The sequence below is a fragment of the Globicephala melas genome, chromosome 2 (genome assembly GCF_963455315.2).
Source record: "Globicephala melas chromosome 2, mGloMel1.2, whole genome shotgun sequence".
NCBI classification, from domain to species: Eukaryota; Metazoa; Chordata; class Mammalia; order Artiodactyla; family Delphinidae; genus Globicephala; species Globicephala melas.
The window spans coordinates 167,027,693-167,052,962 of NC_083315.2; the positions used below are offsets into that span (position 1 = coordinate 167,027,693).

The following is a 25,270-nucleotide window of genomic DNA, read 5'->3' on the forward strand; positions in this document are numbered from 1 at the left end:
AGAAAGGATTGGTGTTTGGGCCCCGTCTCAGACCCATTAAGTCAGAATCTCTGGGAGTGTGGCCTGAGCATCCCACTTCTTCGAAGGGCTCCACGGGTGACTGAACCACCACTTGGCAGGAGGACCAGCCATAAAGCACAAGCGGGGGGGGGGGGTCACCCATCTGGGGTGGGAGCGGGGCGAGGGGTGGGATCTGACATGGGCTGAACCCTTGGTAGATATTCTTCCATCTACTTCCTGTCACAGCCCTAAGAGTAACACCTCCTGCTCTGTAAGGCACTAGCAAATGAAAGTTGTTATTACCACACAAATGTGGGTTTTCCAAACACAGCTAGACGAGGCTGCAGCTCCGAAGGCAGCACACAAGGGCACCTGGGGACGGTGGTCCTGTGCCCTGCCTCAGCCTTCCTGGGGTCATTCCCCTCCACCCGCTTCTCCCCACCAATCCTGCCTGGTTCAGTCCTTGATTTCCTCCTGCTTGGCCTCAGCAGTGGCCTTCATGGTGGTCTCCCAGCCTCACACCCCAGACCTCACCAAGTCCTTCCTCTGCCTAACAGAATAAAGCCTGCACGCCTGGCCTTGGCCTTTCACCTCTTCAAAATCCAGTTCCCATTCTCCCTTCACCCTCTTCCTCTGCATCCCTGACTTTCCAAGTAAGGCGAGGGCACACCTCTCCCCCAACCCAGCCGTGGTTCCTACCCCAGTGCCCTTGCTTGAGCTGTGCTGGACACATCTCCCTCCTTCCTGCATTTTAAGAACTCCTTCTCATTCCTCAACGTCCAGAGCAAGTGCCTCCTCTTCCAGGAAGCCTACCCAGTTTCTTCCAAGGAGCATTCTGCTGCTAGAACTTCTCCCTCCGGGCTGTGGTCAGTACTTCATGTGTGGACTTGACCCTGGGTGGTCTTCCCAAGACCAATGCCTTACGAGGGGAGAATGCCTGGTTCAAGTTTACTGTGCGGGTGGCTGTGTGTCTCCACTATCGTAGGGTACAGCAGACCCTCTTGATTGCCCACCCAACAGCCATTTCCCCCAATTTCTCTGATAGCAGAACCTGGCTTTGTTCAGGCAGCAGTGTGCCCTCTTCCATGGATGAAGCATGACTGTTCCAAGACAATTGGGACAATCTCACCCCCTTGGCCAGTGACTAATTTAGGGGTAGGCATGTAGCCTGGTTTTGTCCAAAGAGACATAAAGGAAATTCTGCCGGGGTCTCCCAGGAAGGACTTTCCTTTTCCTAATAAAAGAGAAAGCAGTGAAGAAGATGGCTCCTCGCCCACACCCCTGCTTTGTGTTGGAGGACTTGCTGCTTGGAGTGGTGGCAGCTATCTTGTAACCATGAGAGGGACAGTGTCGCAACAGTGAGTTTGACGGAGTGAATGACAGGTCTTCTGAGTCCTTCATTATATTGTTGAGCCGCTGAACCAGTGCTGGGTCTGCCCATCCTGGCCTGCTTATTAGGTAAAGACTGAAGATCCTTATGGTTTAAGCCAATGTTAGGTGGATTTTTTGTTATATGCAGTCAAAAATCATCTTAAAACATGGTTCTTAGGCCTGACCGAGAGTTTTGAAAACACGCCAAGGCTCTAGTCCCACCCAAGACCATGAGCTCAAAGCCTCCAGGGCTGGCGGCCAAGCATTGCAATGTTCAAGGCTTCCTTGACAATTTTAGTAGGTAGCCAATGCTGAGAACCACAGCTCCACATCAAGTGTCAGGTAGCTGCTCTGTGCTCCACCCTAAGGGAGGGAAAAGGGACATTCTGACCTCAAAATCACTTTGTGCCTAATGTTTGGGGTACTATTATTATTATTATTACCATCATTATTATTTTGCAGCACCGACAACCTCAGTTTTGTTTATTGTGTAAAGAGACTGGCAATCAAGAGACTTGGGGGTTTACGTCCCAGCTCAGCCAAGAGCATCTCTTTCTGTCTCAGGCTCTCAGTTTTTCCATTGTTAAATGGCGGGATGGACTAGAACCTGCCCTCCATCCCTTCCATCCTGGAAGGGGGCACTGTGCAGCCAGGTGGTCCCCACCCCCAGCTGACCCAGGCCGTGCTTCCCACCCCTTCTTTGCTTTCCTGTGCCTGAGGTCCCTGCCTTGGCTTTTCCAGAGCTGGAGTTTGGCTCTACCCCCACCTGGCACAAGGCAGAGGCTCAGTTCATGTGGTGCTACCCTGACCGGAAGTGCCAATGCCCAGTGCCTGCCCAGCGTCATGGTGCCCTGGCCTGAGGGCATCTGCTCCAGACCAGGGGCGAGGGGGAAGAGCACGGGACTAAGAGTCAGGGACCTGGGTTATAGTCTCCAAGTTGATGCTAAAGTGCTGTGTGACCTCAGCCACATCCCTGTCCCTCTCTGGGCCTCAGTTTTCTCTTTGCAAAAAGAGGATTTTGGCTAGAAGGTTTCCAAGGGTTCTTCCAGTTCTAAAGCTTCTACAACTCGTTGAGATGCTTGGTTAGCTCCGTGCTAGTGAACACCAAACTCTCTGTCCCTGGGAGTTCCTTATGGTCACTTCAACAGGTCCACCGTATGTATAGAGCTTAGCATCGGTCATGGGGGAATAGCGAACCAAGCAGGAATGGAAGGATCTCAGATCTGAGTGTCAGGAACCCTAGGTCTAGTTTCAGTTCTGCAACTTACTAGCTATGTGACCTTGGTCAAGTCACTTCCCCTTCTGGGTCTCCGTTCCTTTATCAGTAAAAATGGGAATGAGACAACCCACTTCACCATGTTGAAGGGGCCATATACATGTGCTGGTCGAGTGCAGGCAGCTGGGAGGGGGCCCCTCCAGCCCCTCACCCTAAGGCAGCATTGGCCCTGCAGCCTGGTATGGGTAGCTCAGAGGTACCCGGACAGCACCCGGCTCCAGCGAGCACCCCTTCCTTGACCAGATTCCTAGGGAGGTGAGGACAACCAGGTGATGGTTACCTGGAACTGCCATGTCCCGCAGCTAATTCCAGACTCCCAGGCCCTCCCCCGTGGATCACACAGCGTCCAGAGACTTTCTCTTTTGTCACTTATTCCATGGCATTGCCCCAACAACTGCCCTAGAAAGTAAGAACGTTTTTTGTTGAATTAACTTATTCATTCTTATGCATCCTCTCTCCCATTTGATAGACGAGGCAATTAAGGTTCCGAAAGGGGAAGGGAAGGGTTTGCATGAGGACAGCCAGCTGGAAAGTAGGATTTGGAGCCCAAGCTTCCTACCTCAAATCCAATGCTCCTTCTGGGAATTCCAGGGACACCAATCCAAGTAAGTGGCACTCACAAGGGTTCTGAGCAGGCAGGGGTAATATAGCCATCCTCACCCAACCCGGCACCTGCGCGGTGGGGACCACGGTGGGTTCCCACAGATGGGGGTTGACCTTGAAGGGACCTTGAGGGAGAAGAACTTCCCTACCCTCACTGTGGGGTCGGACATCTCTTGATTTTCCCACTGAGATCCTTAGCCTTTGAGGGGCTTTGAGTGAGTCCCCATCTTTAGAATCCTCCTGTTCAAAACGGAGACCCTGGTAGGTACTGTGGTTAAGGAGGTGGTGGTAGAATTAGGAGGTTCAAGCACGGACAGGCCTAGCGCTGGGCCTGGCCGTTGGTAAGGAAGTGTGTGATACCAGGCTACTTCCCCATCATCGGGCCTGTGCAGTTACAGGCTAGGGCTGCTGCCAGGGACACTGGCAGGTGGAACTGCTCAGCCTTAGCGTGAGGGGGCAATTAGGAAGCAGCCTGTGGGGGACTTCTCTGGTGGTCCAGTGGCTGAGACTCCACGTGTCTACTGCAGGGGGCACAGGTTTGACCCCTGGTCGGGGAACTAAGTTCCCGCGGGCCACGCTGCATGGCCAAAAAATGAAAAAAACAAAAAAGAAAAGAAGCAGCAGATGGGGTCAGCTTGGCCGGGTTCAAATCACAGCTTTGCTGGTTGTTAGCTCTGTGACCTCTTAGAAGCTCAATTTCTCCACCTGTAAAATGTACCTAAAAGAGTACCTATGTCATGGCAGAGTGAGGGCAGGGGTGAGGAGGTGAGATCCTGGGTGATGCCCCGCCCCTCTCTTGCCCTCAGTTTCTCATCATCTTCGTTCTGTCCAGCTTGATTTCTGAGGCCTCAGCCTGGGGGCTAGGCTACCTTCTGGGCCTGAGTCCTGGAGAGAGGCCAGGGGTCTCAAGGGACCCTCTGGGAGGCTGATTGGGGTTAAAAAATAGCCCTTTCCCAGTGAAAGCGAGAGTGTAGTGGGCCCTGCCAGTCGAGCCAGGGGCCTGCAGAGGGAGCGGTGGTCGAGAGTAGCTGACCCAAGGCCCGCTTGGAACAGGAGAGACTGGAGCCACTCCTGAAGCTTCCAGGGGCTCCTCTTTTGCCTCCTTTGTGGGGCCCCAAATTCTGGCTCCAGGGGAGACCCCACCTCTCCCAGGGCAGCTATAAAATGGGGATAACAGTGGCTGTGACGGGGCTCCTTGAGTTAACACAGTAAAGCACTCAGAACAGTGCCTGGTCCATCCACAGCCAGTGCTCTTCTAAGTTGGGCCTCAGTTTTTACATCTGTGAAATGGGCATAGAAACACGGATGCTTGCAGGACTGGAGTGAGGACTAAATAATAGCATTTGAAAAGTGGTCCTTCTTCCCCCCAGTTCCTTCCCCTCTCCGCAAGTCCAGGCTCTCTGACAGCCAGGGTCTCTCTGGGAGCTGCGGTGGGGTCTCTGTAGCCGTTTTGGGGCCTGCGGCGGGAAGAGTGGCTTCCTGGATGTTTTATCAGAAACTGGGGGTGGGAGGTGTGGCTGGAAGGGTTGGGGGCAGAAAAGGGACTGGCAGTCATCCTCCAGGGCATCAAGTTCCCCCTCAGCCGGGGACTTGAGTCAGGAGTGAGAGCCCAGACAAGAGGCTTCCTGTCCTCTGCTCATCTGCCTTCCCTTCCCTCCCCTCCTGGCCTCATCCCCTGGCTAATCACCCTTCCAGACGCAGTTCACGCAGCTCCTCCACCAGGAAGCCTCCCTGATCTGACAGCTGAGGCGTCCAGGGCTGCCTCCAAGGGCACCCCTGACGTTCTAGTGCTCTGACTGCCCCCTGTGCGCCTGGCTCCCTAGAGAGCCTGGAAACTTCCACAGAGCAAGCCTGTATCACATTTGTGCCATAATCCCAGGACATACCCAAGGCCAGGTACACAGTAGGTACTTAATAAATGTTGGATGGGCAGGCGAATGAATGATTAGGTCAAACCTTGGAAGCACAGCTATTATGAGAAGACACTGTGCGTGGTAGAGGGCGTGACCACAGGTGTCTGACCACCTGAGTTCAAAGCCCGCTCTGCCACCAGCTGGCCGTGTGATGGGGAGCAGCTTACTCCACTCCCTCTGCCTCTTTTGGCCCCTCTGTAAAATGGAGATAATGATAGCATCCGGCCTACAGAGGTGCTGTCAGACAAAGCGAGGTAACATATAGAAATGTGGGACAGGGCGCTCGGCATGGGGCCAGTGGCCCAGGAAAATCCGCTAACATTAGTCCGTGGCTCCCAGGATGCTGCGGTTCTCTGCTCTGACCCATTCCTGCTGAGATGCTGTCACCTGGAACTCGTTCCCAGTTGGCAGTTTCCATGCAAACTGTTTTCTCCTGACAGCGGTGGTCAGGAGGGTCGGCTGTGGCTGTCGGCCCCCGGGCTGTCCCGGGTAGCCCCGAGGGATGCTGCAGAGACCCGCTGGGTGGGTCCAGGGGTCAGTAACGGGGTCAGAGCTTGGGAAGGAGGGAGAGCTCCACGCTTTCCCTAAACCCAGCCTGGGTGCAGGATGGCTTCTCCCCACCACTTCCAAATCCACTGCTCCCCAGGGCCCCTCCCTCTGCCGCCTCCCTTCCTGCTGGCACGACCCGCTGTCCTAGGAACTTCAGAAGGACCCACAGCCCAACCCACTCCTCTTCATCCTGGGTTTGAAGTCATGTATGAGGTGACCACCTACAAATGACAATAGTGGGTTTCTGGTGAGCACTTAGTTCTTGGATCAGGGCAGCACGTAGTAAGGGCGGGATGAGTACATCAGGCAGGGTCCACCTGGGTGTTTTAGGTGTGAGTGTGGACTGTGCAATTCAGCTCTTATGCAAAGCACTATGGTTCAGACACTGCAACAAGCACTGGGAGAACCACAGCCTTAACGCCTCCCTTTGCAGTTAATTTACACTCTTACGTATGTTGTTAGCTTGAGCTGTGTGATAGATTTGTGATGAGGGTACGGATCCCATAGATTTGTGATGAGGGTATGGTTCCCATTCTGCAGATGAGGAAACCGAGGCTCAGCAGGAAGAAACTGATGAGGAAGAGACCAGAGGCTACATCTTCTGACTTCACACCTAGCCCTCATCCTATGTAACCCACAGCCTCCAGTTCTTTTTTAAGTTTTGAGTAAAGGCCTGGGTTAAACTAAATTAATTATCTATCTATCTACCTATCTATCTATCCATTCCAGGGCCTCACATCACATGACCTTAGCCCAAGGCAGTCCTAATTACCTGCCTCTTGGCGAGCCTGGGGCCAGTATGAGGAAGTGAGGAATTGACCTGGGCTGTTCCTTGGCCCCTAGGGTCCTCAACCCCCTCTCCTTGCAATGCCCAGTATGTTTACATCAAAGCTTATCTTTCTGATCTGCTGTTCCCCCAGGATCCAGAAGGGTCCTAGGAAATCTGAGGAAACACTTCCAGCTGGAGAGCTCGTGAGTGTAAAACATTAAAGCATTCTCTCCCCCTCCTGGGTCCTATGGCTTTAAAACCTAAACCGTAAAAAACGCTGGTGCTCACACTACTATATATAAAATAGATAAACAACAAGGATCTTCTGTATAGCACAGGGAACCATATTCAGTATCTTGTAATAACCTATAATGGAAAAGAATCTGAAAAAGAATATATATGACTGAATCACTTTGCTGTACACCTGAAAAAAATAGCCCTTTCCCGGGGAAAGCGAGAGTGTAGTGTGCCCTACCAGTCAAGCCAGGGGCCTGTGGAGGGAGCGGTGGTCGAGATCCAAGGCCCGCTTGGAACAGGGGAGACCGGCGCCACCCCTGAGGCTTCCAGGAGTTCCTCTTTTGCCTCCTTTGCGGGGCCCCAAACACTGGCTCCGGTATATCAACTATACTTCAATAAAATTTTGAAAATAAAAATAAAAAGGCTGATGCTGTGGATCCCTGCAATGTTTCCTGGCCAATTTCATGTATTACACCATTTGACTTCTCAAAACCTCCAGAGTCAGGGGAGGATTCTTCCCATTGCCCAGATGAGGAGACTGAGGCCCAGATTGTAAGTGGCAGAGAGCCTGCCTGCCCCTCTTTTCATCAGACCTTCTGACACCGAATATTTAGGGCAGGGGCCAGGGGTTTCAGTTACTCTGGAAGTCTCTGCTCTGGCTAAGGGGCGAACCGGCCTTGTGGGGGAGGGAGAGTGGAATCCAGGCCACCTTCATTGGCCCCCAGAGGGGCCCAGGTCAAAGCCCCAGGGTGGGCCTTTGTAACAGGCAGTGCAGCTAATGGGATTGGAGCCTTTTGTCCAGACTCTAAAGCTCAAAAGCCCCTCCCAGCTCTGCTAATCCCAGAAACTTTGATGCTGGTTACACACTCCTGGCTTCTCTCGGGAGTTAGGACTTTAGGTTTCTGAAGCTGGGCCAGGGTTGCTGGAGGTTACCGAGGGGATCTTATCACAGCTGACCCCATAGCCCAGGAGGGAAAGCTGAGCCCCAGGGATGGGGCATGACAGGCCCAAATGACCCAGGTAGGAGGTGACGGCCAGGGGTTTGAACCTGTCCAAAGCTGCTTCCGCTCCCACGCCACCACACCGCCAGACCCTCTGTGCCCACTGTATGTTTGGGAGACCAAAACTCCATCTGAAATGGGCTGAGCGCCCCTTGCTAACCTGAATCAGGGCGAATCACTCACAAGTGGTCTAGGACCCTGATGACAAGTTTTAGAAGATTATTTACTTATTGTTGTACATTGAGGAAGCTACCCCAAAACAGAGGGTGAGAGGGAGAGAGGGAAAAAGAAAGAACAAGAGGAAAAAACCCTTTTCCTGTTTTTGGTGGAAAATATTCCATTTTCCGAGGAGAAGCATGAATTCCACACAGGCCCAAAGGCCCACAATCTGAGGTGGCACCGTGAGCACCAGCTAAGAAAAGCATCGTGAACGCCAAGTGGGTTTTGTTGTTGTTGTTTTTTGGGGTTCGCGGGCCTCTCACCGCCGTGGCCTCTCCCGTCGTGGAGCACAGGCTCTGGACGCGCAGGCTCCGGACGCGCAGGCTCAGCGGCCATGGCTCACAGGCACAGCCGCTCCGCGGCATGTGGGATCTTCCCGGACCGGGGCATGAACCCGTGTCCCCTGCATTGGCAGGCAGACTCTCAACCACTGCGCCACCAGGGAAGCCCGTGAATGCCAAGTTTTATCTCTTTGGGCCCCATGCTGTTGAGTCCCCGGGCTCGTGGATTACCTTCAGCTCAGCCTCCCAAGTGGAGGACACGTCTCTCACCCGCTGGCCCTGCAGTGGCTGGAGGTGAGCCCTAGCTATGCTGACCCTGGCACAGCTAGGCGCCTTCCCAAGGTCCCCCTTGTCCATCTCCCTGTCTTTTCCCGTTGCAGTCAGCCTGGCTCGCTTGGCACATACAGTCTGGACGCAGGACTCCAGGCCCCTGCCCCAGCCTCTGTCCAGGGCTCAGCGAATGCCTTGCTTTGCCATCTGTGCCAGCACCCCACACGGTGTGGGGCTGAGCCTCTGACAGCCGCTGCTCCGCCCCTCTGCAGCCCAAGTATGGCCTTGCCTAGCCCTATCCTGGGTACCTGGAGCACAGGGACTCTCCCTCATCTTGGCCCCTGGGTGGCAGAAGGTTCTGGAAGCTCTAACTCCAGGCTTCAGAGGGGGAAGTCTCAGGCGGGGCAGGGGTGTCCTCCCAGAGCCCCCTCCTCACCCAGCCTAACCACACGCAGGACTGACTGGAAATTGTTTTCTTCCAGATCACACCAAAATCAGCTAGGGTTGTTCTCCTTTCTGTTTTTTTTGTTTGCTTTTTGCTCTCCTGCCTTATTTAAATATTTTTCTTCTCTCTCTCTACTTCTCCTCTCTTTTTCCACCCCTCTCTTCTGTGCGCTTTTCTTTAAAAACTTCAGGCAGGTTAGGAATCACCTGACTTTTACCTTACCACCATCTCCCCAAAACGTTTCCCTCAACCGCAAAGCTCTTAATGACTTCATTGATACCCCCAGGCATTAATGAGTCCAGAAGAAAGTGCTGAGGATGGGAAGTAAAGATATAAACAAGTCCTGTGACAGCCGCCCACTCCGGGCCGCCTGACCCTCTACAGCTCAGCAATGGAAGGACAGTGGGTGGGTCCAGAGATATTTTTGTGCCTCCTTTGGGAAGACTCTCTTGGATCCAGCCTGTCCACAATATACAGCACCTTATGATGCTTCGAAGGTGCCAGGACGTGTCTGTTTACCTCAGTGCCACTCCCCTGGGAGGCTGCAGAGACCACGGCTTAGAGGCCAAGAGGCCAAGAGGCCAGGATTTGAGTTCCAGCTCCAACTCCTCCTAGCTGTCTGGCTTTAGGCGAGACCCTTAACCTCTCGGGACTTCAGTTTCCACATCCGGGAAATGGGAGTAACCATCACCTTTAACTTATGCCCATGAGAAGAGTCATTGGGAACAACCACCGCAAGCCCTGGACTCAGTGCCTGGCTCACAGTAAATGCTCAGTGAACACTCACAGATACTGATTACTCGTATTAATTGTAAGGTCACCAGGGGTGGGTCATACTGGGTCCCCACCCCAAGGAGGAGGAAGAGGGCATCATGAGCTGGCCTGTTTGTGCAAGAGTGGATGATGCAAACTAGAAGGGTGCCAGTGGAGGCGGCTGCAATCCCCTGGAGGAGGTTGTGTTGTAAACAGACCTGCCACCAGCTGTCGGGACCCGTCCAACTGTTCCAGAAGTGACTGGAGCATCTGCCCCTGGCTGCCTCACTGCGCTCTGCCCCAGGCTCCGACAGCACAGATCAGGGCCTATGGCTGGTGGGCTGGCCCCTCAGGATCTGTCTGGGCCCCTGTGAACTCCCTCAGTCTCTATCTCACACATAAGCTCTTCCATCCTGGGCAGGGGGCTTGGTCTCTGCCCCGACTCAGGTCTTCATCACTTACCTAAGGGTCACTGCCTCCCTGCCTCTTCATTCCGGGCCATCCCCCTGGCTTCCTGGGGAGCTGCCTGAAGTCACATTCCACCCACACCTCCTCTGCTCAGAAATGATCAGAAAATGTTCCATCTTCCTGCCTCACCTGGTGGGACCCGCATCCCCCATCCCCACCCCCCGCTTCCCCTCCCAGCATCACCCCCGCTTCTCACCTCCTGACCCTTTGCTATAGCCACACTGCACTTCCCACCATCAGCCCAGACCCACCCCGGCTTGTCTGCCTTTGCGCGAGCCGCCCCTCCACCTGGAGGTCCCTCTCCCACCCACCCTCCACCCGCCTGAAGACATCCACCCATCCTTTCAAAGGCCATCACCTCCTTGAATAAGTCCTTATATTTACACACACACAACGCTTCTCATTCTTTACGTTGTGTCATAGTTTTTGTTTGCAGATCCTACTCTCTCTCCTAAACCCCACATCATTGCAGGTACAGCCCTTGGCACCCAATGCTGCTATCACCTGCCCCCCCCGACAATACTGCACACACATACATGCTCCCTAAATGGCACATGAAATTGACGCCCCCATGCATGAAAATATCTTTCATTCAACCTAAAAGCATTTCTGAAATTCATTTGTCCGACATAGACATTGACCAAGGCTTATGGAACCAACAATAGCATCATTGATAACTCCTTTTGCATTTCCATTTTTAGAAGTGCACAGCAGAGTGATATTCTGAGCCAGAAACCTCCAGAAGATCCGACAAGTACGTGCAAACAGCCGATTCTTGTCCCCCAAATCCAAAATGAAAATCACCAGCTTGCTTTGTAACTCGAGAGAATAAGAGAAAGAGGGAGACGCAAGAACATACTTTGACTTTAAGAGGTTACAGATAGGCACCGCAGCGGTAAGCCCCAGCCCGACAAGCAATCTTGCTGTATAAGAAAGTTGAAAGCATGCATTACCTGTTAGGCTCTGAAACAAGGGTACAATTCAGGGGTAATAAAAAAGATTTTCTTGAGAGTGTCTTAATTCAGAACATGCTCCCTGAGTTTGCCTTCTGCCCTGGCCCTGGGCTCCTGGCTGCTGTGCCAGGCAGTTCTGAAACGCTCTCCTTTGAACCAGGGAGTTTATTTTGGGCCCACCGCATGACCAATGATGGCGAGCCAAGCTATAAGATGTTATGAATCTCAGATTTCCTGTTTAAAGATTGCACTGGGGAAGCCGCGATCCTGGTTCCTCCAGGGCGCGTCAATTACGGACTTCACTTCGGAGAGCATCTCGGAGCTTTGGCCCTCACGTGATGTCATCACTTGTGATCCCTGACATGGAGGCCATATATGGATATGTTTCTGGAACTCCCCAGGAGGGAGCGAGAGAGGAGAGAGATGCAGAGGGTAAGAGACACGGAGCTGGGAGATAAAGACACAAGAGCAAGGAAGGAAGTGTAGGAGCGATGAGAAGGAAGAGAATGGGGAGAAAAGAAGAAAAGTGGGAAGAGAGGATGGAGAGAAGAGAAGTAAAAGGAAGGAGAGGAGACAGGGAGGCTGGGAAAGAGGAGAGGAAGGAGGGAGATGGAGAGCAGGCAGGAAGGCAGGGAGGAGGATGGGCTGAATGAGAGGGAAGGGAAGGTGAGAGCGTTCAGTGTCAGGGCCTTTGCAGAAATCACTGCGCGCGCAGCAGGTGGCCCAGCCTGATATTTGGAGGTACCAGGATCCAGCTGCTGGAGGCCATGGGGTGGGGCTGGAGCTACAAAGGGCAAATAAGCATGTGAGCAAGCCTTGGGCAGAGGCACACAGCAGAAGGGAGTCCTTCCTCCAGGGCCAGGGAAGAATACCCCATTTCTGGAATCGATGGAGTGCCACAAAATGTCAGCCTCGGGTGGTAAAAAACAACACACATAGAGGCACACGCACTGGGCACACGGGGTGCCAGGCCCCCATATGCCTGCATCTGTCTTCAGCTCTCAGGTGTCAGAGTCAGGGGGCTGGAAGTGTCACTAGGTCTATTCCTCTAAGTGGAAAATAATTTCAATTTCAAAGACCCCTTCCCCCTTTCCAGAGAGTGGATTTATGACCCCCTGGCGTGGCTCACTTTGCGTAGTTCATCTGGAAATAAATCTCAGTGAGTTCAGGGTGCCCGGTAGTCGGCTCAGTGTTCTGAGGGCTCACCCGGGGCTGAGGACGGGGGGACATGATTAGTCTCAGGCTGTCTCCCAGCCACTTACATCACTCCCGCTGGGACAGTCCCCCCAGGCCACTGTGGCTGGCGACCCTTCAAGGACAGCTCACACTCAGCCCCTCCCAGACTGTGTGCCATGGTGGCAGGGTGCCAGAGAAGGTGGCGGCTGTCTAGAGCTCTTTAACGTCTGGGAATTTTTCTCAGTAGGAAGGGGTTCTAGTGGACTCCATGGAATGCATCCCTGGGGTTCTGCTCCTTCCTTGGCATCCCTGCCAGACATGGGGCAGAGATTCCTCTCCTGTCGATGTGTCACAGACCTCAGATTTGGCCTGGGAGGGCTGGGCCATGGGCAGACACAGAGCCCCTTCTCAGGTGACCCTCTGCCTTGCCTCTCCCTGCCAGTCCAGACCAACCACTTATAGTCAAGAAACCTGGGGAAACTCAGTCTCCAAATCCTGTCGCCTGGGCCTGCAGTCATCTTTTGAAAATTCAGAGCCCAAACGGTAGGTGAAGGATCACGGGGAACAGAAAGTGCATTGGGGGTGGACAGCAGGGGGAGGGGACTGGCCAGATGCACTTTGACTTGTATATGATAACATCTTCTGGCTGTACTCACACAACCTTTCCAGCAAGTGCTCCTGTCACCCCATTTCACTGATGAGAAAACTGAGGCTCAGAGAGGCTGGGGAGTTTGTCCATAATCCCAGAATCTATAAGTGATGGTTTAGCAGTTTGAACCACATCTGCCTGATGCAAAAGCCAGTGCTTTTCGTCAATGCAGGTCTATCCCCCAGGTAATGGGAATCCAAATGTTGGGGCAGAACAAGGAGCCCTGCAAGGCTACGACTCTAAATTGGTGAATACTTGCTGTTCCCCTGGTCCTTCACTCATCCCGCTTGGGAGGCTTGATGCTGCAGATACAGGTCCACAGACCCTGAGATAAACACCGGTTGGCCTGTCTGTTGACATCACAGGTCACTCAACTCCAAAATGAACAGGTTGGGCTAACCTGGTGATTCCCCACCTTAGCTGTATGTTAGAATCCTATTAAACCTAGCCACGCCTGCCTCTACCCCAGAGATTCTGATTTCATTCATCCGAGGCAAGGCCTGAACAGCACCAATCTTTAAAAACTTTTCATTAAATAATAATATACCCACAGAAAAGCACACCTATCATAAGCAAACAGGTCAATCGACTCCCAGACACCCCAGCATCTATGTCAAAGAGAGAATATTACCAGCACCCCAGAAGACCCCTTTTGCTCCCTGCACCCATCTCAGTACCACCACCCACCACCTCCTGCCAAGGGTGACCACTCTCCTAACAGCTAGTGGTTCAAGTTGTTTGAACTTCATGTGAATGGAGTCATGCCTGTGTCTTCCTCCACTGAACTGTGTAGTGTGAAGTCCATCTATATTGTTTCATGTAGTTATGGACTGTTCCTCCCTGTTGCTGGGGAGCTTGCCATGCTATGAATATATCACAGTTAATTCACTCTACTGCTGATGGACCTTTGGGTGGTACCTAGTTTTCGGCTCTCATGAGCGGCATAGCTGTGAACTTTCTAGACTATCTTTTGGTGAATACCCATACCCTTTTCCGTCGGGTCAACACCTAAAACAGGAATCGCTGGATCAGAAAATCAGCATAGGCTCAGTTTCAGGAACACTACCAGTTTTCCAAAGTCGTTGTACCAACTTACCGTCCCATCTGCCGTGTGCGAGAGTTCCAGTTCCTCCACAGCCTCCCCAACACTGGGCAATCTCCACCTTTTCTCTCATTATCCATTCTGATGGGCGATAGTGGTAGCTCACTGCAGTTTTAATTTATGTGTCCCTGATAACAAATTACACAGCGTCTGAGAAGTCCTGGCCCCAGTGATCTTTGGAGCCTTTGTGCAAGGCCCCAGAGGTGGTCCTCTGGAACAGTCCTCCAGGGAAGGTTTTTATGGGGACAGAAAGGGCTAAATGGGGCAGAGATGCAGAGGCAGAAACGAAACAACTGGTCAACCTGCAGGGCAGCAGAAAGAAGGCTGGGCTGCCAAGAGAAAGCCCCCAGGGCTCACGCACGACACCAGGAGGGTTCTACTCTCCCGATCCTACACAGAGCCTCCCCTCCCTCCCTCTCTATCTCCTTACCCTGCTTCATTTTTCTCCATAGCACTTATCACCCCCTCCCTTAACTATTATATATTTATTTGTCACTTGTTTATTGCCTGTCTGTGCCATCTGGAATAGTCTTTCTGTTCACTGCTGAGTATCAGTACCTACAACCGTTCCTGGCACATAGTAGGTGCTCATTAAATGGCTGTTGCTATATGTGCTGACACGCAAGCCACACAGCTCCTGGATCTAAACTGGGAAGGGCTGTGGCACGTCCGCCAGACTCATCCTGGTTCTTGGCGGCACATATTCTCTCTCACACATAGATGCACACACACACACACAGACACACAGACACACAGACACACACACACACAGACACAGACACACACACACACACACACACCAGACCTCTCCCTTTCAGGCTTCCCTCCATGTTTATTTTAATCTGAATTCAATGAGTAAAGTTTTGGGGAGGGAGGCAGTTCATAGAGCCCCAAACCTAGTAGGCCCCAGAGAGGGAGCCAAGCCCAGCATGTTTTCCATATGACAGCGATACCTCTTTCAGGAAGGAGAGAAAGAGAGAGAGGGGAGAGGAAGAGTCAGAGAAGGAGAAAAAGGGGGCGGGAGCTGGGATGTGGTTCAGTGCCGAGTCCTGGGACAGTTCTGACCCAGTGATGGAATATCACCTGCTAAAATAAGCACCCCTGCAGCCTTGGCGTCCTGGCCCCCAGCCCTGGCTGCCTCTTAATATCAGTTTATTTTGGTTTCAAGAGATGAAGAGGGACAGGAAAGAGTCAGATCCACACCCTGGGCAGAGTTCTGGGAGGGAGAGCACAGAGGGCAGCCTGCAGGGGTGGGGAGGGCAGACGAAGGCCCCAAGTCCTGGGAGGGAGGGAGGTGCATCGTGGAAAGGAAGGAGGGGGCGAGGAGAAGGCAGAGGGAAGTCCCCCACCCCTCTTCCTTTCTTTACAATGAACGCTGTGCCCTCTGGGGTGTGGCCAACTGATGGTATATTTCCTCTGGAGCAGTCTGGACCCCCATCAAGCTCCCAGCTCTGGGGGCCAAGGAGAACTCCTGGGAGAGAAGACAGTCTGCCCATTCATAGAAAGCAGAGGGAGGGTGTAACCCCGCCCCTCAGATAGGAGAGAAGGGCAGGTCAGCCTCACACCCCATCGACACCCTAGATGTGCAGGTGACACCCCAAGGATGAGGGGGCCCCTGAGGACTGGCGAAGGGCAGCCTGACCCCGGCCCTGCTCCCTCCAGCAGCCCCCATGCATGTCAAGGGAGGAACAATGGCGTCACAGTTAGCGGATTTGAGGCACAGATCCATTGTGGGACACGAGCTCTTTGCAGCCGGCTGGGGCCTTCCTGAGCCATGACCATCCACGACTGACCCTTCAGACGAGAGCGGCCAGGACAGAGCAGCAGGACAGAAAGGAATGGCAGAGCCACGGCCGCAGCCAGCCTCACAGTTCCCTGCTCTATACCTCATCCCCCGTCATGCAGATCACCCGCCATCCTCGGCTGGAAGCGCCGAGTTATCCCTGCCCAGAGACGCAGAGTAAGGCCGTCTACCTCGCCTCCTGGGCTTCAGCCTTCGGATGTGGGACATCTGCAGCAGAAGCACTGTAGCCCCAGCACCAACTGTCTGTAAGCTCTTTCTCCGAGGAGTGTCTTGCCCTTGGAGGAGGTCCCAGTAGGGGGTGGTCCTGGGCCTGGTGGGGACACGCGTGGTCAGCCCTGTGCAGACAACATCTTCCTTTTGCGGAGACACCACCCACATGCAATCCCAGTTAGCACCGCCCTGTCCTGTTTGCAGCACGCGCATTGGTGCCGGCTAAGCCCAGCCCAACCCTCGCTTGCTGTGGGACCTGGCTACAGCCCTGCACCCCTCTGAATCTCAGTTTCATCATCTGAGAATAGGAGAGTGATGAGTCTTCTCTCCCATGGCTGTTTAGGGGTTAAATGAGGTCCCAGGGCTCAAACAGCCCACCCAGGGCCCAGCACTCAGGAGAGGCTCATCCATGGTACTTCTTCCTTCCCACCTGCCACCTGCAGGGGGAAGGTGTGTGCAGGAGGGGAGGGCATCTCCCATGGGCCAGGCAGGCTCAGGTGACCCGTGAGTGGGCCTTGGACTGAGCCATCCTGGAGGCTGCTGACCCTGTGGGCCAACCTGAGTCACCATGCCTAAGTCACTGTTGGGAACTCGAGTTAGCTCTGTTAGCTGCTGGGAACAGATTATCCATGAACATAAACATGTTTCAAGCAGGTCTGGGAACTCTCTATTGCCCTTTGGCAAGAGGGAAAGGCATCTCATCTCCCAACCAAGACTAGCATGGAGCAGGCCCTCCCTCCTGCCCCGGGATGGACCAGGCTGTGTCAGACGCTGCATTTCCTGCTGGATCCAGCAGCTCCTTGCCGGCCCAGGGCCATCCCTCCATAACTGCAGTGGAGCAGTGAGGGCAGGAGCCTTTCGTCTTCAGCCCTGGCCAGCCGCTCTGGAGGCAGAGCTTGCGGGGAGCAAAGTGACAACTCCAGAAATGCAGCTCTCACCCGTCTGGCATCTCTGCAGGGCAGCCAGCTGAAAGGCAGCTGACTGCTTCACCTTGGCCTTACTCCTCGGGGAATCCAAAGTGGCCACGTGACACTGCAGAGACGTCAGCCAGATCTGGCGCTCCCGGGCTTACTGCAACAAGGAGGGCCTGTGTTCTGGGTGGGAGGCAGGGCTGAGGAAGAGGCAGGCAGTGGACCAGGCGCCCCGACATCCTGGGGGTGGGAAGAGATGCAGATGCCCCCGTTTAGCAGCCCCTGCAGGGGTCCAGGCACCTGCATGGCCATCCCGGGAGGTAAGTGTTATCATCCTGATGGAGGAACCAAGGCCCTCCTGGGACTCGCCTGCACTTGGTGATGGTGACACCTCTGTCCACATAGCCTCGGTCCCACAGAGAACTGAAAGATCAGAAGATGAAGAAATGTCAGAACCAGAAGGTCCTGGGGCTCGTCTGCTCCATTGTCCTTCTTCTGAGAAAAGGGAATTTGAGGCTGGAGGGTGAGAGGGGCTCACCAAGGCAGAAGCCGCAGCTTCCAGAAATCCATTCTGCTCTCCGCAGCTCCCTCCCAAGCTTACGGTGTGATCATAGTGGTTGATAATCACATCATGCCCTGAACCCTAAAACCCCAGTTGCTGGGCAGATTGGCAGGAATCCCACCATGTCAGAGGGGGATGGGCCCAGAAAGTCGGCCAGACATCCTCATGGGCACATTTACGATGCCTGTTACCCCCTGGAGACTCCCAGAGATGCTTCGAGGCAGGGAGGTTGTGGTTTGCAATAGACCACAAGCCCCAGTGACCAGCTGGAGGCTTAAGCACAGGCAATTTGAGTGTCAATGTCATCGTGCTTCCTTGTTCCCACTCCAGGGGGTCAGGCAGGGGCCACTCCCTGCACAGAATTGCTTGTAAGTTGACTGCCCCAGACCTCCCTTGCAGAGCCAAGTGGCTAAGAACCAAGACTCGAGTCATCTACCAGCTCCACCACTTGTTAGCTGTGTGACCTTGGACAACTTACTTAACCTCTCTGAGCTTTGGCTTTCTGATCTATAAAGTGGGGAAAAAATGATAGTACCTATGCCTCATAGGAAGGTTGCAAGGATTAAATTTTATATATAGTAGTCGCCCCCACCTTACCCTCGGTTTCACTTTCCATGGTTTCAGTTACCCTCGGTCAACCGCAGTCTGAAAATATTAAATGGAAAATTCCAGAAATAAACAATTCATACGTTTTAAATTGCAAGCGGTTCTGAGTAGCATGACAAAATCTCACACCATCCTGCTCCATCCTGCCTGGGACACGAATCATCCCTTTGTCCAGCGTATCCCGGCATTAGTCACTTAGTGGCCCTCTCAGTTATCAGATCGACCGTTGCGGTACCACAGTGCTTGTGCTCAAGTAACCATTTCACTTAATAATGGGTCTAAAGCGCAAGAGCACTGATGCTGAGAATTCGGATGTGCCGAAGGGAAGCCGTGAAGTGCTTCTTTTAAGTGAAAAGGTGGGAGCTCACAAATTAATAAGAAAAGGAAAAAATCGTATGCTGAGGTTGATAAGATCTAGGGTGAGGATAAACCTTCTATCTGTGAAATTGTGAAGAAGGAAAGAAATTGGTGCCAGTTTTGCTGTTGAACTTTAAACTGCAAAAGTTACAGGCACAGCGTGTGATGAGCACTTAGTTCAGATGGAAAAGGCATTGAATTTGTACAATAGGTATTTTGAGAGAGAGAGAGAGAGGGATCACACTCACATATCTTTTATAATTGTTCAGTTTTATTATTAGTTATTGTTGGTAATCTCTTACTGTTCCTAATTTATAAATTAAACTTTATCATAGGTATGTATGTATAGGAAAAACCAGTATATATAGGGTTTGGTGCTATCCATCATTTCAGGCATCCCCTGAGGGCCTTGGAACGTATCCTCCATGGATAAGGGAGAACTACTGCATATATACATTTCTTAGAATAAAAACTTACGTCAATAAATGTTAGATGTTGTTATTAGTTTAAACTTCCTGATAGAGACAGAGGGGATGGTGGTTGGTTGAAAACAGTGGTTCTTAGCTGGGGACAGTTTCCCCCCGGGGGACATTGGACAATTCCTGGAAACATTTTTGGTAGCCACAACAGAGGGAGGTGGGTTTCCTACTAGGTGCTACTGCATGTAGTGGGTAGAGGTCAGGGACGCTGCTAGACACCCTACAGTGCACAGGACAGTTTCCCCAACATAGAATTAATGGCCAAAATGTGCACGGTGAGGTGGTGCAGTGGGAAGCGGGCGCGCGAAGGGAGGGAGAGGTCTTCTGGGAGGGAGAGGGGCTCCCCAAGGATGGTTTTGGATTTCAGGAATAGCTGCTGTCAGGGGGGCCAGGTGTTTGGATTTCAAATACCTTGTGATTGGTATAGGGATGGCTCACTGAAAGGGGCTCATAAACAGCCCTGAAGGTCACCAGCAGAGGGAAATGCAGCCGTAGTTCAAGCAAAACAGAACCAAGAGCTTCAGGGATCACCGTGAAGCTTGGGGTTCTCCATTAAGCAGGAAAGGGGGGGACTCAGCCCTGCTGGTGCCGGGCGTCCCCGCTGGTAGCTGGTGCATTCAGACAGACAGACACACAGAACAGACACAGGCACACACACACACACACACACACATACACACACACGTGCTGTTGATGCTTAGATCACACACACACTACACACACAGCTTACCTTCTTTCAGTGAAGAAAAGAGGTGAATTTAATCTACCAGTTGGCAGGGCAGTTAGCAAATGAACTAGTCTTATAAATATATTAAGTAACTGTTGATGTCTCTTGTTTCCTAAAAATATAGATCTGGGGCTTCCCTGGTGGCGCAGTGGTTGAGAGTCCGCCTGCTGATGCAGGGGACATGGGTTCGTGCCCCGGTCCGGGAAGATCCCACATGCCGCGGAGCGGCTGGGCCTGTGAGCCATGGCCGCTGAGCCTGCGCGTCCGGAGCCTGTGCTCCGCAACGGGAGAGGCCACAACAGTGAGAGACCTGCGTACCGCAAGAAAAAAAATATATATATATATAGATAGATAGATAGATAGATAGATCTGTCTTTCTTGGCGCATGTGTGTGGTAAGAGGCACCTGGCACCTTGGGAAGAGCTCAGGCCTGGCCTCTAGGGTGCTGGTCTTGGCCCTTCTGGAAAGTTCTGTGTGACCCCTATGCAAGTCTTTCCCCTCTCTGGAGCCCTGAGAAAAGAAGGAAAGCACGGCCCTGAGAGCTGTTAAGAACACCAGCTCCTCCAGACTCTGAGCGCCTCTGAAACCAGAGTGAGTAGCTGTCAGTTGGGGTACCCACATCTCTTTGCTCTCTGAGAATAAAAATTCTAATTGTAAGTCAGCTGAATTCAAATCAAGCCTATGTAATTATTTCAAAATCAGAAATTAAAAATGGGACAACAATGGCTTTGGACGAGTCTCTGAATCCTGGGATTCAACCTCCCATTACACATAACTGCAAAGTAACTAGCTGTTGGGCAGAATTCAGTCAATACATGTGTTTGCACAGGTCACTCTCTCCCACACCCATGCACACACGGGCTTGTACACGCCCCAGTGAGGCTGACCCTTCAGGAGGCCCTGGGGTGAGCGGACACTGGAATGCGGTGGCCGAGAGCTTGAAAAGCATGGGCACTTGTGGTCAGCCTCACGCTGTCCTGAGGGGCGGATGTGGCAGTCCCCATTTCACAGGTAAGGAGATGGAGGCTTTAAGATACATTTCCAAGTTCACTCGGTCAACACAGGGGCTGGATTTAAAATTCTCTGTCTCTCTCTGTTCTTTCCCTTCCTCTCTTACTTCCCAATTTTCCTGGTGCCACTGAAGCCAGTCAGCATCGCCTCCAAACTGCACTGTCATCGCTCCTGGCCTGGCCGCCGAGAAGCGTGTGACCTGGGTGCACACCGGTGCTGCCAGCAGTCAGGGCTGTGCTGTGGGGGATGACTGCCAGCCCCTGGGCTCCTCTTCTTGTTGATGCAGGGCCTATGGGTGGCCCCAGATGGCCAGCTGGCCCCTCAGTCTTATCCTTCTCTCCAGGCCTCTAGGTCTCTATTTAGCCTGACCAAACGGGATCAGGTGTCGGCTGTGCCACATGTCCTGGGATAAGGACCATTGGGGCCTGAAGATAATCTCCAGGCTGCGGTGCCCAGTGGCCTCTGGTTTCTGACCCACGCAGTCTGGTGCCCGTCGGGGTGAGGGCTGCTGCGTCCCCAGAGGGCACGTGGATGCTGAGAGAATCAAAACAGGCTGCTTCTGACGCGTGCTGCCCAGGCGGTCTTGGTGGGATCTCCGAGGCCTCTGCGGTCACCCCCCCCAGAGATCATCCCCACCTTCTGCAGCCTCGTTCCCTCGGTGCCCCCAACCTTGCTCCATCGTCTGCACGTGGCTGCACTGGACCCTCTTGGAGCGGCAATGCCCTCTCCCTCCACCCTTTGGGCAGGTTCTGCACAGTGGCTGCTGCAGGATTAGAGCAGATGCGGCTTGGGTGGTCTGCTGAATGTCCCCTCTCCCTCTGCTGGACGGCTTACTCAGCCTTCTCGGGGCCCCAGGTTCTCCCCTGTAAGTCAGGAGCCATAACTAGCACCTTCCTCCTGGGGCCGATACAGCGTTTCAATGAGAAGGTCTAGGGCAGTGGCTGCTTGAGGCTCGATAACTGTAACTATCACTATTTTTATCCTCGAGGCACAAATGAAATGCCAGGAGCCCTACTAAGAGCCAGAAGCAGTGTCGGCCACTGGGATGTAGAAACCCTACATCCCAGCCCCAGGGAGGCACAGCCTGCGGGGCAGGGAGCAGGGGCCAGGAAGAGGGGGAGGGGGAGGGAAGGGGAGGGGAGGGGTTAGTGCGTGGGGCGGGGCGTGTGGGGCCGGGAGACCTTCCAACAAAGGAGGAACAGGCCACCCTGAGTCTCAGCTGGTGAAGGTTGTCTCGGTGCACAGGTGGGCGCAGGGCATCGCAGGCAGAGGGCACAGCATAAGCCAAGATCCGTGGCCTTGGAGCCCGCGGCCAGGTGGGCAACCACAGGAGGTGGGCCTGGCCGGAGTGCAGCGTGTGGGGAAGGGCAGCCGTGGGCTGGAGGAGTCGGCAGACGCTGGACCAGGAGAGCTCTGCAGGCCTCACTGAGGGCCTGGCCTGTGGGGGAGATGATGGAGAGGTGCTCTGGTTTCCTTCGGGGCTACCAAAGACAGACCTTTACTCCTCTCGCGGATCAGTCCAAGGTCAGCGTTCCAGGTGGGTAGGTAGCTGGCTTCTCAGTCGGTGACCCGAATTCTCACGTTGCACTGGCATTCCTTAAGGCCTGGCATCATCTGTATGTTTGAGGCAGGGTTGCCTCCGGCTCCGGAATTCTGGAGGCTGGGAAGACCAAGATCAATGTGCTGACAGACCTTGGCTTGTAGGTAGCCGGCTGTCTTTTCGTTGTATCCTCACATGGCAAAGAGCAGCCTGGGGAGGGTCCTTTCATTTCTACAGCCTGGTGCAAGGTACACGGGTGGGGGGAGGGATGGAGGGAGGGAGGGAGGGAGAGAGACAGAGAGAGAGAGGGTCTTTTCTGGGAGATACTCGGATATAAGTTTGGGGTGGATGTGACTCCCACCTCATTCTGGGCCTTCAGGGGAAGGGGAGAAGCTCCGCACAGCAGAGAGAGAAAATTGCGGCCCCAGGAAGGAGGCAGTGGGGGAGGGCGATGTGGAGGACCAGCCCTGCACCCAGGGGCAGTGGCGGAGGGGGGACGGGTAGCACCCTCCCACCTGCCTGAATTTCCCAGGAAGATCAGTCAGGCTCCTGAAGGGTGGGTGCTGTAGACAGTGAGCCTACAGGGGGAGGGGTCCAGTCTGGGTGGAGATAGCCAGTCTGGAGCACGGGCCTTGTGGGGCAGGAGAACAGAAGCCCTGGAACTGGCAGAAGTCTTGGGAGAGGTTTTGGACTCAAAGGGCCAGAGACCCTAATGAGCTTGGAGCCAGTTGGAGCCACGCTTTGAGGGGTGAAAGGCCCCTGCAGACATCTGGCCACATCTGCTTGGCCTGCACCCGGAGCCTCTTCCTGGAGGACTGAGGGCCTATGTGTAGCATCTGTGACTCTGCCCCATCCCCGCCCAGCCTTCCGGGAAAGTCCTCTGTAGTCTGGTCAAGGGGACAGAGCCTAAGGGGGATTAAGAAGCCCTGGTTCCCTTCTCCACACTGTGCTGGCTGCCCCTTTGCTGTCAGATCCCTGCTCTGCGCTTCTGTGCCCGGCAGGCTGACCAGAGCATCACCAAGGTCCCTGCCCTCTGGCTTTTGACCGGGTCCAGCCAATGGGAAGCCAGGTGGGCGGGACAAGAGAGCCGTCGGGGGTGTTCATTTCTCCAGCTCCCCCTCTGCTTTGGGCCTGAGTTCCCAGGGGCTCCATCCTCCATGGCTGCAGCTCTTCAGGTGGCTTCTCACCAGGCTCCAGAGCACCATTTCCTCCCTGGGATGGTAACAGCTTCCCATGGCTCCTGGACCAGGTGCCTCAGTCTGCCTTAATGCCCTTGACCCTGCCCACCCCTCTGTCCCCTCATCAACTTCATCAACTCTTCATTTGACCTTTTGCATGTGCCTGCTGTGTCTTGTATTAGATAAAATATAAGATATCCAGTTAAACTTGACTTTCAGACACAATAAATTGTCCTTCAGTCTAAGTATGTCCCCCAAATTGTGTGGGATATACTTATGCTAAACAATTCCTTGCTGTTTATCTGAAATTCAAATTTAACTGGGTGTCCTGTATTTTTCTTTCTAAACCTGGCGATTCCACCTGCAGGGTCCCTGACTGATACACTAACACATCCCTCAGGTCATGGGCATTTCCAGCCACCCCTGACTAGAGGAATAGGTGGGTTTCAAGCTCTTATACTCTGCCCTGCCGAGACGGAGCTACATACAGGCTGCTTCTTTCTCCTATTGGGGCAGTGGGAGGCTTCCCTGGGGGCAGGAACATAGTCTAAAGATGAGGAGACTGGCCCAGACATCTCTGCAGTTGCGTGGCATCATCCCTAAAATGCCCCCAGGGCCATGGGCAGAAACGGCCCCAGTCCCTGTTCCCATGAGCAGGTCCTGGCCATCAGCAGAGACGTGGCCGAATTCTCAGCCTCAGCTTTGAGCTCACAGCAGAGCCCCGAGGGGGGTGGCATCCAGGACAAGGACATTTGGAGAGAGAGGGCAGGGTGTCAGATGGACTTGGAGTCTTAGACTCGCCCCTCTGCCACCAGCGGGAGAAGACGCGCTGCCTTTTCAGGGCTCCTGTGATTACATCAGACCCACCTGGCGATCTCCCACTTCTCAGTCCACTGATGCAGAACCTTAATTACACCTACACAGGTGATGTAATCACGAGTGTGATGGCTCGTCGTATTCACAGTGCCGGGGCCTGGGGAACCCTGGAGCCAGGTGAGAACTTGGTTCACCTCTGTCCCCTTCCTCCTGGCCTTCCGAACTCCACACCGCCCTGGTCCTCCTTCCTCACTGCGGCTCCTGCTTGGTCTCCTTCGCCCCGTTCACCCACCAGCACCAGCATTTTTAGGAACATCGGGATGCCCAGAGCATCTAGGGAGCTGGCAGAAGCCACCCCAGCTGGGGATTCAGCCCCTACTCGGGGAAGCTCGTGGCCTGGGGTTTGGGGGCCTTGCCTCCAAGCTCAGTGGTGGAGTGACCTCCCAGGGTCAGGTAATACCCCAGGAGAGTTTGGGAAGTGCTGAGACTCCACGGTGAGGGGTCCACGGTGAGGGGGCAGCTCTGGCAGCTGGGGGTGCACGTGGGGTGGGTGACCCAGACAGAACTGGCTCTTTTTCCAGCTTGGCTACAGAGCTTCAAGAGAGGTTCTGGCCTTAACCAGAAATGGCTGTGGACCCGAAAATGGCACAAATGCTGGACTAACATCAGGCAGGGTAATAGCGATAATATCAGCTTTTTTGTGTCGGGGGGCACTTACTACGTGCCAGCTGCTAAGTGTATGTGTATATCAGCTAATTTAATCCCCACGGCTACGTACGAGGTAGGTACTATGTTAACCCCCATTTCCCAGAGAAAGAAATTGAGGCTCAGCCAGGTCAGGAGACGTGCCAAGACCGCACAGCTCATGACTAGAGAAGAGCTGCTGAGGTTGTCACATCTGCCTTCACTGCCGTGCCGAAATGTGACATAAATCTGTGCTCAACATTAACAACGTGGTTATAACGACACAAGACTTTCTGCGGGGAAGCAGTTGAACTGGGACTTAACGAGGGACATGATGAGGAAACATATTT

The 25,270-nt window shown here is 53.7% G+C and overlaps 1 protein-coding gene across 1 annotated transcript in view; it reads right to left on the reverse strand.

Moving 5' to 3' along the window:
• The window catches only part of ASB2 (ankyrin repeat and SOCS box containing 2), a 42,965-nt gene extending 31,731 nt beyond the window's left edge, over positions 1-11,234 (reverse strand). Inside the window, exon 1 of the mRNA XM_030883491.2 lies at positions 11,109-11,234. The gene's annotated coding sequence lies outside the window, so the exon portion shown is untranslated. The remainder of the gene's footprint in view (positions 1-11,108) is intronic.
• Between the last annotated feature and the right edge of the window lie 14,036 nt (positions 11,235-25,270).